This window comes from Hemicordylus capensis, chromosome 4 (assembly GCF_027244095.1).
Source record: "Hemicordylus capensis ecotype Gifberg chromosome 4, rHemCap1.1.pri, whole genome shotgun sequence".
NCBI lineage: Eukaryota > Metazoa > Chordata > Lepidosauria > Squamata > Cordylidae > Hemicordylus > Hemicordylus capensis.
The window spans coordinates 47,882,238-47,895,151 of record NC_069660.1 but is presented as its reverse complement, the minus strand read 5'-3'; the positions used below and the strand labels follow the sequence as shown (position 1 = coordinate 47,895,151).

At 45.4% G+C, this 12,914-nt stretch overlaps 1 long non-coding RNA gene across 1 annotated transcript; it reads right to left on the bottom strand.

Annotated features, from left to right (window-relative positions):
* Positions 1-938: 938 nt before the first annotated feature.
* Positions 939-11,718, bottom strand: LOC128322570 (uncharacterized). The gene is made up of 4 exons (XR_008305780.1): positions 11,262-11,718; positions 4,002-4,342; positions 2,286-2,323; positions 939-1,103 (listed from the first exon to the last, which is right to left on the bottom strand). It is a non-coding gene; the product is annotated as an uncharacterized LOC128322570 (long non-coding RNA).
* Positions 11,719-12,914: the final 1,196 nt, after the last annotated feature.

Here is a 12,914-nt window from a genome sequence, read left to right as displayed (position 1 = left end):
GGAGGCTCTGTGTGTCTCTGCAAACTCACTGTGCAGATGACCAAGGATCATGACACTCCAGGAAGGGGAAACAGAGCTGGGTTGGCTGATGGCCATCCTTATCATAGAGCCTCGAGGCTAGAAGGTTGCTGGCAGCTGTGAGGTACTTAAAATGGTGAATGTACCCACACAACCAAACTCTGAGGTACAAGGGCTTCTCTTTCCCTCTAACCTCAGTTAAGGTACAGAATTTGGGCTTTGTAGATTTGAATGGGTTGGGTAGGTGTGGGCTTCTCGAAGGTTCTCGTGATCAGCAGCAGCTGCCATTACTGCCTCCTACCTTCTGGTTTCTGATCATAAGAAGGGGCTCCCTGTTTGTCTGTAGTTGCTTGAGTTTGTGGGGCAGGTTTCTTGGTTTTTGCTGAAGCTGCTTTTTAAAAATCCTTTCCAATACTTTTGGAAGGGCAGTATAGAAATTGAATTATTAATAATAATAATAATAATAATAATAATAATAATAATTTTAACAAATACTGATCTACCCTCATACTTGCTCATTTATTTCCCCCCAGCATATTAGGGCTTGCATTTATAGGGGCTTGCCTTTGCTTTTGCTGGAGCAGTTTATTTGAAATCTCCTGTCCAGTGTTCCCTCTAACAGAGATTCTCAGATGTTGTTGACTACAACTCCCAGAATCCCCAGCTGCAACGGCTTTTGCTTGGGGATTATGGGAGTTGTAGTCAACAACATCTGGGAATCCCTGTTAGAGGGGAAACTGCTCCAGTCTCCAAAACAGATCTATCATTCTCCCTTTATAACTTCCCCCCCCCAGCAGAGTGGAGGATAGAGTACAGTTAAATGGGATGGACTTCTTGCTTTGGTTTATTATTCTGAAGTGGTTTGTTTGAAGGAACACAGCTTGCAAAGTGTCAATGGATTCAACACTACACAATTCTGGTGAGGTTTCTTAAAATTTATCTCTGCCATTAGTCAGGCTACTGTATGTCCTTTTGGATATCCTTAAAGATGGAGATCCGTGGTCCTAGGTAACTGAAATTCAGCAGGTGTGAATCCCTGGAGAGTCCTAGAATGCCTGTAAATTTCATGCAGATTGGTTGGAACACTAGGCAGGAAAAGTGGAGGTTCCACCATGAATGGAAATGAACAGGAGAAATCAGTGAATGAAAATGGGTGAATTTCATGCAGACAGATCTTTCGACAGATATGAACAACAAAGGAAAACAGAGATACAGAATGGGAAGGGGACGGACCCACCCCTAATTTATAGTCCACCGTTAGGCTGGTGGATAGAACTAAAGGTAAAGGTAAAGTGTGCCGTCAAGGTGTTTTTGATTCCTGGCACCCACAGAGCCATGTGGTTTTTCTTCAGTAGAATACAGGAGGGGTTTACCATTGCCTCCTCCCACGTAGTATGAGATGATGCCCTTTCAGCATCTTCCTATATCGCTGCTGCCCAATATAGTACCAGCAGGGATTCGAACCGGAAACCTTCTGCTTGTTAGTCAAGCATTTCCCTGCTGCACCATTACTTTACTGCTAAATTTGTCATTTTTGCTGTTTGATAAAGGAAGAGAGGCTGTAGTTCAGTGACAGAGGACATGCAAAAGGTCCAGGATTCCATCTCTGGCATCTCCAGGTAAGACTGGGAGGGTAACTATCCTAAACTCGGGAGAGCTGCTGCCAGTCAGTGTATACAGTGCTGAGCTACATGGACCAGTGGTCTGACTTGCAATAAGGGCTCACATATGCTCACATGAGAGCACAGGTGTAAACTCTTTCTCAAACACACCCCATCTTATGGTCACACTTTAAATCCTTAATACTTTTTAATACCACTACGGTTCATACTGAATTCAAATGAACATAAATGAACAGTGATTAGGTTAAGCGTTATTCTGGAGGGCTTCATTCCTTTTGTACTGTATTAAGGACACAAGTCACTAACACTGTTCCCCAGGACAATTATGCTTGCTTGGTGGACCTGGAATTATTTCTGGACCTGCTTCCTACAGTACAAGTAGCCATACGCTCTGTAGTATACCAAGTCACCCGGTAAGGAGACAAATGCCCTGTATTTATGTAAGAGTCCATGAACAAAGAACAGTATTCTTCCTCTTTAAATTAAGGTACTATTTCTCCATAAAGAGAAGACCATACTCGTGTTCCTCCCTAACGTAAACCCCTCTCTGTGTGAACAGTATAGGAGTTAAAGAGTGTTAAGGACTTAAAGTGCATATGTTAAACTGAAGCAAGTACACATGAAATATATAATAGTACAACATACCAGGGGTATTCATTGTCCATGCAAACCACTGCAGCAAGCTGAAAATTGAAAATGTAGGGATTGCATAAAATAAATTAAATTTAGTGCCAAAACAAATACAAAGGCTGGTGTACTGATTGCATTATTCATCTTCATAATTAATTCAATAAATCCTTGAGTTTATGTATCTGAAGTTACCACCAAGTTTCCAGAAATGTCCTAGAATACTGGAACATACAGAAATGATGCCTGAGAAAGCTGTAGCCCTGCCCAATGGATTGCATTGCTGTAGGTCAGTTGTGCAAATATTTAAGATACTCTCCAAAGTTTGGCTTAAGTGTCATGGTTCTCAAAATGTGAGGCAGTTTTATTGCCCAGAGAAGTTCTCTCCCACAAGTTCCTCTCGGTACAGTTTCCGTGCATGCAACTGGACCATGCGTTATTGTGATGAATGACCACCTTACCCCTCTCCTCAATAAGTATAACCCACATCTACATCCTTTATGAAGTCATAAAGCTGCACTCCAGGGTTTCTGTGGGCTTCTAAGGCAGCCCCGATACTGTTCGAAAGCAGTGGTTGTGGAAGCAGTGGTTCCTCAGTTCTCCCCATTGTTACAAATGAGGAAAACTGCAGAACTGCTGCTTCCACACCCTTGGAAGTCCACAGCAGCCCTCGGGTGCAGTGACACAGCTCCGTAGTGCTGCTCATCATGTAAGCAGCGGTCTTACTTCCCCTGCCCCATTCCCTCCTCAGCTTGACTTGATTGTTTACTGAGGTGGACCATGGAAGCCTCAATTTGTGTTAACCTGCAGTCCAGGCTGCTGCACCCAGCATGTCAGTTGTATGTACGGTCAACAAGGAATGAGTCTTAAGCAACATCCTCTCCTACAATCAGGGGCAGGCCTTCCATGAGGCGAGGCAAGGTGGGGTAGTCACCTCAAGCAGCATTTTGGAGCACCAGAGGGGAAGCAAGATGCCTCACCTGCCTCCAGTTACCACCCACTTCTCAACCCCATTGGAGCAGCTCTTCACAGTGTGGTGGCACAGCCACCATTCAGGAAAGATACACCCCAAGATGGCCGCCACCTCCTCCCCCTAGCCGCCGCCACCACCACCACCACCACCTCCTCCTCCTCTTCCTCCTCCTCGCCACTGTCACCACCACCTCCCAGCCTGAACATAAAAAGGATATTTGTATGTGTGTGTGTGAACCCCATCTGCATCTCACACAAGGCTGTTGAGCCAAATGGAATATATATATTCACAGAAGGTCTCTAAGTACATGCTGGAATAAAACTGTTTTCCACTGTTAAGTGCACATGTGCCATTAGGAAGCCTTTGTATCAGTAGACTGGAGTTCAGAAGGTCTGCGCTAGTCACAACAGCCTGCATAATTTATTGCAACTAAATTCTACTTCTAGAAAGAAGGTAGAAAATGTGACTACTCCTGTGTAAATGTTTGATGCTGAAATGGTAAATGAGGGAAGTATCAAACTTCTTATTTTTTTTCTGAGTTCTCTCTCTCTCTCTTTCTCTCTCTCTTTTTTTAATCTCTTGGCAGCCCTTCCTGCAATTAAATAGCTCCACAGGGATGCCATATGTTGCCAATAGTTTTACACTTCTCAGTAGTGGGAGGCTGGAACTCTTTCCAATAGACATGATAGGATCCCATTACAAAATTCTTCTCTAACAGAAACAGCTAAATGTTCTATCAAGGAACTAAATTAAAAATAGACCTGCTGGAATGGTTATCTCCCCGAAAGAATGCACTTGGCATGCTGAGTAACATGGTACATCTGGTGGCACATCACTTGAATTTGTCTCCTGCGTTAACTTGAGAATGGAAAAAAGCATCGAGTAGAGGCTGAAGTTTTGGTTCAGCCCTATTTCCCCATCCCTGCATTTTCATTGGAATAAAAGCTCTTGCTGCTGCTGACAAATGCAAATAATATGCTGATCATAGAATCATCAAATATTAGAGCTGGAAGGGTCTTTGGAGGTCTTCAACCCTCTGCTCAGTGCAGGAAACTCTTGCAGTATCCCTGTCCAGAAGTAGATGCCGTATTCCCGGTGAGGTCTGATAAAGCAGAATAGAATGAAACTATTACTTCTTGTGATCTGGGGACTGTGCCTCTGTTAATGTAACCTAAGGCTACATTTGCTGTTTTTGCAGCTGTGTCACCCTGGTGGCTCATGTTCAACTAGTAATCCACTAAGACACCTAGGACCTTTAAACATGTATTGGTGCCAAGCTAACTCATCCTGTACTCGTGCATTTGCTTTTTCTTATCTAAATTCATCTAACATGAATTTTACTCTGTGGTACTTTATCTTGTTGGCTGTTGCCCGATATTCAAGCCTGTGCAGATCAGTTGTAAGAGTCAGGGTGTGTCTTGTACACGAAACCTGTTAGTTCTAGATTAAGCTTGTACATGATCTTGTACATGAAACCGGTTAGTTCTAGATTAAATTGCAGAAAGAAGAATCCATATTGCATCCTTAAGAACATAATTGGCTTGTTGGATCAAATCAAAGTCCATCTCTAGTCCAATATTCTGTCTCCAACTTTGGCCAACTAGGTGCTCCTGGGAAGCTCACAAGTAGGGCATAATATCAATAGTGATCCCCTTTTGTTTGCCTGCAGCATGTGATACAGTCCCACAGCTATGGAAGTCTCTTTCTGTTTATTCAGCGAATAAGACAAGGAGCCCTTTCTCACAGTTGCATGAGAGGGCTTGAGGGTGGGTGGCAGGGAAGAGAACAAAAGCTTGCCTTCCCCACAGATGATCCAGGTGGGGAGTCTGAGTGTGTGGATCATGCAACCAGATGGTCCACAGCTGCCACAGACGGTACGGAGGTGTGGGGGTCAGAATGCGTCATCCCAACCCCCCAGAAATCCCACAAAGTACTGTGCGTTGTTTCACACAGTGGCCCACCAGATGCCTCCGAGAAGCCCACAGGCAAGAGGTGAGGGCATGCCCTCTCTCCTGCTGTTGCTCCCCTGCAACTGGTATTTAGAGGCATCTTGCCTCTGAGGCTGGAGGTGGCCTATAGCAACCAAACTAGTAGCCACTGATAGACCTGTCCTCCATGAATTTGTCTAAGTACCTTTTAAAGCCATCCAGGCTAGTGGCCATCACCACATCCTGTGAAAGAGAATTCCATAGATCAATTATGCATTGCGTGAAAAAGTACTTGTTTTTGTCAGTCCTAAATTTCCTAGGCTTCAGTTTCATGGGATGGCCCCTGGTTCTAGTGTTGTGAGAGAGGGATAAAAATTTCTCTCTGTCCAGGCATAATTTTATACACCTATACTATGTCTTCCCATAGTTGCTTCTTTTCCAAACTAAAAAGCCCCAGATGCGGTAGCTTTGCCTCGGTGCAACTGCGAGCGCTCTGCAAACCTGCTTTGTACAATCGTGAGTAGCCGCGGCGTGCCTTCGCGCTGTGCTTACTCATGAGTAGACCCCTGGCCAGGAGGCGAAAAGCAGCCTCTTGGCTCCGGGGGTCTCCCCAGTATGCCCTGCACGCTCATGCAGGGTATGCTGGGGCTTGCGGGGGCCACATGGCCCCCGCTCCCCCAACCCCCGCCGGCTCCGTCACGGAGCCAGCAACCGTGTGGGTGGCCGATCTGGCCACCCAGGGCTCCCTGCCCACTCGTCTGCGGGGAGACCGGGCTTAGCCTGCTCTCCCTGCACTTTCTTAAAAAGCGTGTCTCACAGATCATGAGACCCGCCTCATTCTCTTAAATACCCAGGGCCCAAGCTGTTTAGGGCCTTATAGGTTATAACTAACACCTTGTATTTTCCCTGGTAATAAAGCAGCAGCCAGTGTAGCTTCTTCAATATTAGAGTAATATGGTCTCTCCGAGATGACCCAGAGACCAACCTGGCTGCCACATTCTGGACCAACTGTAGTTTCCAGACTACATACAAGGACAGCCCCACATAGAGCACATTGCAGTAATCCAGTCTGCAGGTTACCAGCAGATGTACCAGTTTTGAGGTCATTCATCTCAAGAAACGGATTCACCCAAAGCTGATAGAAGGCACTTCTGGACACTGCCTCAACCTGGAATACCAGGGAGAGGTTTGGATCCAGAAGCACCCCCAGTCTGTGCACCTGTTCCTTCTAGGGGAGTGTGACCCCATGCAGAACAGGCAGATCAAAATAGTCGCTTGAGTTCTGACCCCACACAATGAATACCTTTGTCTTATCCGGATTCAGTCTCAATTTGTTATCCCTCATCCAGCCCATTACTGCCTCCAGGCAGGCATTTAGGGAGATTATGCCCTCCCCTGATGATGCTGACATGGAGAAATAGATTTGGGTGTCATCAGCATACTGATAGCACCCTGCACCAAATTTCCTCATGATCTCTCCCAGCAGTTTCATGTAGATGTTAAACAACTTTGGAGACAATATGGAGCCCTGAGGCACACCATACAGAAGTTCAGATTTTGAGGAAGAGCAGTCTCCAAGGGGCACCATCTGGAACCTGCCCGAGAGGTAGAAGCAGAACCACTGCAAAGCAGTGTCTCCCACCCAACCCCTTCAGACGCTCCAGAAGGATAATATGGTTGATAGTATCGAAAGCCGCCGAGAGGTCCAAAAGAACCAACAGAGTCACACTTCCTCTGTCAATTCCCAATTGGAGATCATCCATCAGGCTGACCAAGGCAGTCTCCACCCGATAGTCAGCCCAAAAGCCAGTTTGAAATGGGTCAAGATAATCAGTTTCCTCCCAGACTGTCTGGAGCTGGCAAGCCACCACCCTCTCAATTACTTTGCCCAGCTACGGAAGGTTGAGACAGGCCTGTAGTTGCTCAACTCTGAGGAATCCAAGGTAGGCGTCTTCAGAAGCGGTCTAATAATTGCCTCCTTAAGACAAGGAGGCATCCTACTTTCCCTCAGAGACACATTTCTAATCTCTATCAGGCCTTCTACAACAACCCCCCACCAGATAGTAAAAGAGAGCCAGCGTGGTGTAGTGGTTAGAGTGCTGGACAAGGACCTGGGAGACCCAAGTTCAAATCCCCATTCAGCCATAATACTAGCTGGGTGACTCGGGGCCAGCCACTTCTCTCTCAGCCTAGCCTACTTCACAGGGTTGTTGTGAAAGAGAAACTTAAGTATGTAGTACACTGCTCTGGGCTCCTTGGAGGAAGAGCGGAACATAAATGTAATAATAATAATAATAATAATGATGATGATGATGATGATGATGATGATGATGGAAGAGGAATGCTGCAAGTGCATCAAACAGTAGAGGAGAAGAAAAGAGGCCTTGAAGAATATATCAAGGGCAGTGAAGAAGATGTACTTCAAATGGTCAATAACGAGAAACTATTCAACACCAATGAAACAAAGCAGGTCTACAAGAAAGAACAAGTCAAGAACTGAGCAGAAAAATGGAAAAATAAGCCACTGCATGGTCAATATTTGCACAATATAAGTGGAAAATCAGACATCACCAAGACCTGGCAATGGCTTAAGAATGGCAACTTGAAGAAAGAAACAGAGGGTTTAATACTGGCTGCACAAGAACAGGCACTAAGAACAAATGCAGTAAGAACAAAAGTCGAAAAATCAACAACAAACAGCAAGTGCTGCCTTTGTAAAGAAGCAGATGAAAAAGTGGACCACCTAATCAGCTGTTGTAAAAAGATCGCACAGACTGACTACAAACAAAGGCATGACAAGGTAGCAGGGATGATACACTGGAACATCTGCAAAAAATACAAGCTACCTGTAGCCAAAAATTGGTGGGACGATAAAATTGAAAAAGTTCTAGAAAATAAAGATGTAAAAATATTATGGGACTTCCGACTACAAACAGACAAACATCTGCCACACAATACAGCAGATATAACTGTAGTCGAGAAGAAAGAAAGAAAAGTCAAAATAATTGACATAGCAATACCAGGGGATAGCAGAATAGAAGAAAAAGAAATAGAAAAAATCACCAAATACAAAGATCTAAAAATTGAAATTGAAAGGCTGTGGCAGAAAAAGACCAAAATAATCCCAGTGGTCATTGGCGCCTTGGGTGCAATTCCAAAAGACTTTGAAGAGCACCTCAACACCATAGGGGCCACAGAAATCACCATCAGCCAATTACAAAAAGGAGCATTACTGGGAATAGCCTATATTCTGCGACGACATCTATAACAGCAGCAACAACATTGACAATAAAATTCTGGCATCCCAGGTCCTTGGGAAGGACTCGATGTCTGGATAAAACAAAGCAGACAATAACACCTGTCTGACTGTGTAAAGAAGAAATAATAATAATAAGCTATGTCAGGCCATGATCAAGAGAACAGGTGGTAGGCACACAGTTCCAATCAGCTTGTCCACATCCTCGGGAATCACAAACTGGAACTGATCCAACCTAATCACACAAGAGGAGTTGCTGGACACCTCCACTTCAGACACTGAAGTAATTGTGGAGATGGAGTCTAAGTTGGCCCAAATTGAGAGATTCCCCCACCCCACCAAAAAAAAAACAACCCGTTAAACACATCACAGCGGGTAATTGATGGTTCCAGATTCTGATTCAAGGGAGGAGGGGCACATACTAGCTCTCTCATAATCCTGAACAACTCCGCTGAACATGAACTTGCGGATGCAATTCGGGCAGAAAAGAATCACTTCTTTGCCACACGTATTGCCTGAGCAAATGAGCTCTATGCTGCAATCTGTAGGACTCAAGCCAAGTCTTTCTCCACTTGCGCTCCAGTCATCTACCTTGCTGCTTCAGCCCCCATAGTTCTTCTGTATACCAAGGGGCCAGTTCTGAAGCAGGTCAGAGAGGATGCTTAGGAGCAATCATGTCTATTGCCCTGGTGACTTTGCTGTTCCAGTTCTCCACAAGAACATCAACAGGATCACCAGCACAGCCAACACTAAATCCCTCCAAGGCTTCTTGAAATCCTTTTGGCTCCAATAACCTTCTCAGGCAGACCATCCTAATAGGTCCTTCGCTGCTGTGAAAGTGGGAAGGGATTGTGAGTCCAACCTTAATCAGATGGTGGTCCATCCATGACAATGAGGAAATCACAGGATTCCCCACCCACAGAACACCACCCTGATCAGAGTGAAAGACCAAATCAAGTGTGTGACCAGCAATGTGTGCCAGTTCTGAGACCACTTGAGACAGGCGCATAGTTGTCATGGCCACTATGAACTCCTGAGCTGCCCTGGACAAATTGGTCCCAAAATGAACGTTGAAGTCCCCCAGCACCACAAGCCTGGGGGAATCCAACACTAAGTCCGTCAGCTCAGTTGAAAAAGTGGACCACCTAATCAGCTCAGGACACCAACAGAAGTCCCAGTCTCTGGTCTCCAAACTTAACTACACACATTCGATATGGTCTGACACTTTAATAGGGGTCCCAGTAAGGAAAGGTTATTCTTATGGACCATAGCCACTCCACCTCCCTGCCCACGGTCCCTCACCTGCTCCTCACCAGAGGACCCTAGGGGGGAAGCTGGGACCTCACTGGGCCCCCAGTCTCCCCCAGCCAGATCTCTGTAACACATATTTGGTTGGCACCTTCATCCAGAATCAAATCATGGATGGTTTCTGATTTGTTCTGGACTGACCTGGCATTACAAAGGAGCAAGGTGTGGTTCCAAGGTTGGTTGGCACTGCTCCCCAAGATCAAAGAGCTGGCAGGACAGTCAGAAGGGGAAACAGCTATTAAATTTCAAAGTCCCCTTCTCCTGTAATAGCCCACTCACCTGCCAACATTACTTCTTCTGCTCACCACCACCACCACCAGAATTGCCACCCCATGATCAGTGAATACGCTCCCTGTCTCCCCATCTCCAGATAAGCCCAGACACATTTATAAACAGAATTAAAACAAAATCACCCAGGACTAATTAAAACAGAAGCCACATTAAATACCAATCCACATGTGTATTCTTGGGACAGGAAACCTGGCCCTCACCATCCCCTGAAGTGGCTCCCTCAAAGGGGGGACCCCCTTTGGTGTCACCACTTCGGTGGCAACCCCACTGGTGGCAGGCCCACCACCACAAGCAGCATCCTTTTATAGACCCAGAGATAACCACCTTGGTCAGATGGAAAGCAGGGACTGCTGAGTCACTCCTGGGCCCTAATCCTGCAGAGCAGCCACTGCCAGGGGCCACAGTCCCACAGGTCAGGCAGGGGGATGGCAGATGGTCTCTCCCTCTCTTGCAGGCAGGTATTCAACAGCAGCAATAGACAGCCAACACCAGTCTCTCACCCTGGGGGCTGTCTGGGGAACAGGTGGTCTCTCCCTTGGGTGCAGAGCTTCTTCTACTAGGCAACAATAATACTGTTGTCAGCAAGAGTCTTCCTTTTAGGAGTCAAAAATAATATGTTTGGCCTCACCCTCAGTCCTGCCACTAAAGGCCAGCCCCCTTTATGCACCCCCAGTGTTGCTCTCCTTTGTAAGGGCCAAATGTTTAAAAGCCCAACAGGTGTGGCTCTCACCCACCCTATCAGGCAAACCAGGCCCAGGTACAAAATGTTACAGCAATTAAAAGTGAGCAAAACACTAGAGAACAGCCAAAGGGAGATATGCACAAAAGCCACAACCAGAATCCCTCTTCCAATCCAGAAGGAGAAGCCAGATGAAATAAACTAGTCCACATCCAGTCACCTGAATTGTCATCTTTTATATGACGTTGACAAGTCAGACTATCTATCTATCTATCTATCTATCTATCTATCTATCTATCTATCTATCTATCTATCTATCTATCTATGAGATAGTTGTGGTGGTTGATAATTCAATGAGCTGAAAGCACAGATAATAAGGTTACAGATGACCATTAACAAGAAGTTGATAGATAAGGATTGACACTCTGTTACAGTGAAGATAAGGATCGACACTGTGTTACAATAATCTTCAGTATTTTTCAAGCAAGGTCCACTTTGGCAAAAAAAAACCAACAACCCTTCACCCTTCGATGTGAAAGCCATGTCCTACTGTACTGACCTCTGCACAGTACTGCAGTTTTCTCAGTGCCGGGAGGTTCTTTTAAGAGAGATGGAGCCCTTAAGGACTCTATGAAGAAAGTACAGGAAAGGGCTACACTCCCCAGCACTCTCTACATGCCTTCCAAGAAGGTTCAGGAGCTCAAGAGCATTCTGTTTCTTTTAAAGGAGCCCCGTTGGTGCTGGGCAAAGCACAGCATGGCACGGAATGGCTGTTGCCATATGGTGCCGGGGGAACTGTGCAGAGTATTCAGCTTTGCACAGGCCCAATAAACAATTAGTCAGGGCACCGCACTTAGATTGATGGGAGCTGCCATTGGCTCCCAGGCCTTACAATGAAGAACACGGCTCTATTATAACTACATAAAAATTGCCCTAGCTGCTTCTGTCTCACAATCATTCTTCTAATGGCCAGTGAAAATGTAGATTATAATCCCCTTCATTTTCAGATGAGGGGGTATGTCATTGGCCCTGACTGAGAGGCACATGAGTCTGTGCCTCTCAGGCACCATCACAATGGCTTTGTTCTAGCCAGCCAATCACTGAGCTTAAAAATATTCTGACATTTGCATAGCTGGCAGGATTATGTAAGGCTATAGCTTGAGTGAGTCCATAAGCAGTTGCTTTCAGAGAGACACGAGGAATAGAAACAGATTGGAGCCATGCCACCTGCATACAGAGGGAAGAGAAAGAGTCCAGTTGTGAGAAGACAGAAGTTGAAGCATCAGAGGGCTCAGCCTATGAAGAAGAAGAAACACCACTTCAAATGCAGAGGACAGGCAAGGCAGAAGCCAGTGACAAAGCATGGAAAGAGCAACCACGGAAAGCCAAACTCTCCTCCCCTTAACAATTCCAAGACCCTACAGCAACTGCGTCAGGACAAAATGTACATGACAACCAAGGCCAAAGGGATCATGATTTCCTTCGTAAAGAACCTCTACAAATGGGTGTCCATTGAAGCTGAGCGCTTGAGAAGGGAGAGGAAGCGTTCCAGGATTGGTTTCATAGAAATGAGAACAGCCCTGAAGAGTGTTATGCCAATGAAATGTACTAAGTGCAAGGAAACTCCCCCTAAGAGTGGAGGTTCTCGCTCTACCAAAGCCTCTTAAAGAAAGATCCCTCCCCTTCACCTTGGGGTGAGAAAGTGAGAAGGAGATCAAGAAAGGGAGAAGGGAGAGGACCAAATCAGAAACACCCCACCTAATATTGCCAAGAAAATATGCACTCTACCCCTCAAAACACGGCAATTCTTCAGCAATGGGATGAAACTGAAAGGAGAAAAATATGGATTAACCCGTTAAACTCAGATTCAGTATAGGACTGTAGAAAACATCATAATTCAGCACGAAACATTTACCCCCTGAACTGAACCAAGGAGAGAACTTCAGCGATGGGTAAAAACAGACAAGCGTGTTATTCCTAACAGAGCCATTGTCTATGAATCAAAGATCACACCATGCAGAACATGTGAGAGCTAATGCATTCTTTTGTATTAGAGATGTGAGAGATTTTCCATCCTTTAAAACTGAAGAATTGTATGTGAGATGTTATTCTGAGGGCATTATAATAAAGCTGATTTTTTTTTTTTTGAATGATGAGGATCTTGTGTTTTTGCAGTATTTGAAAGATAAAAGTTGTTAGTATTTCATGAGAT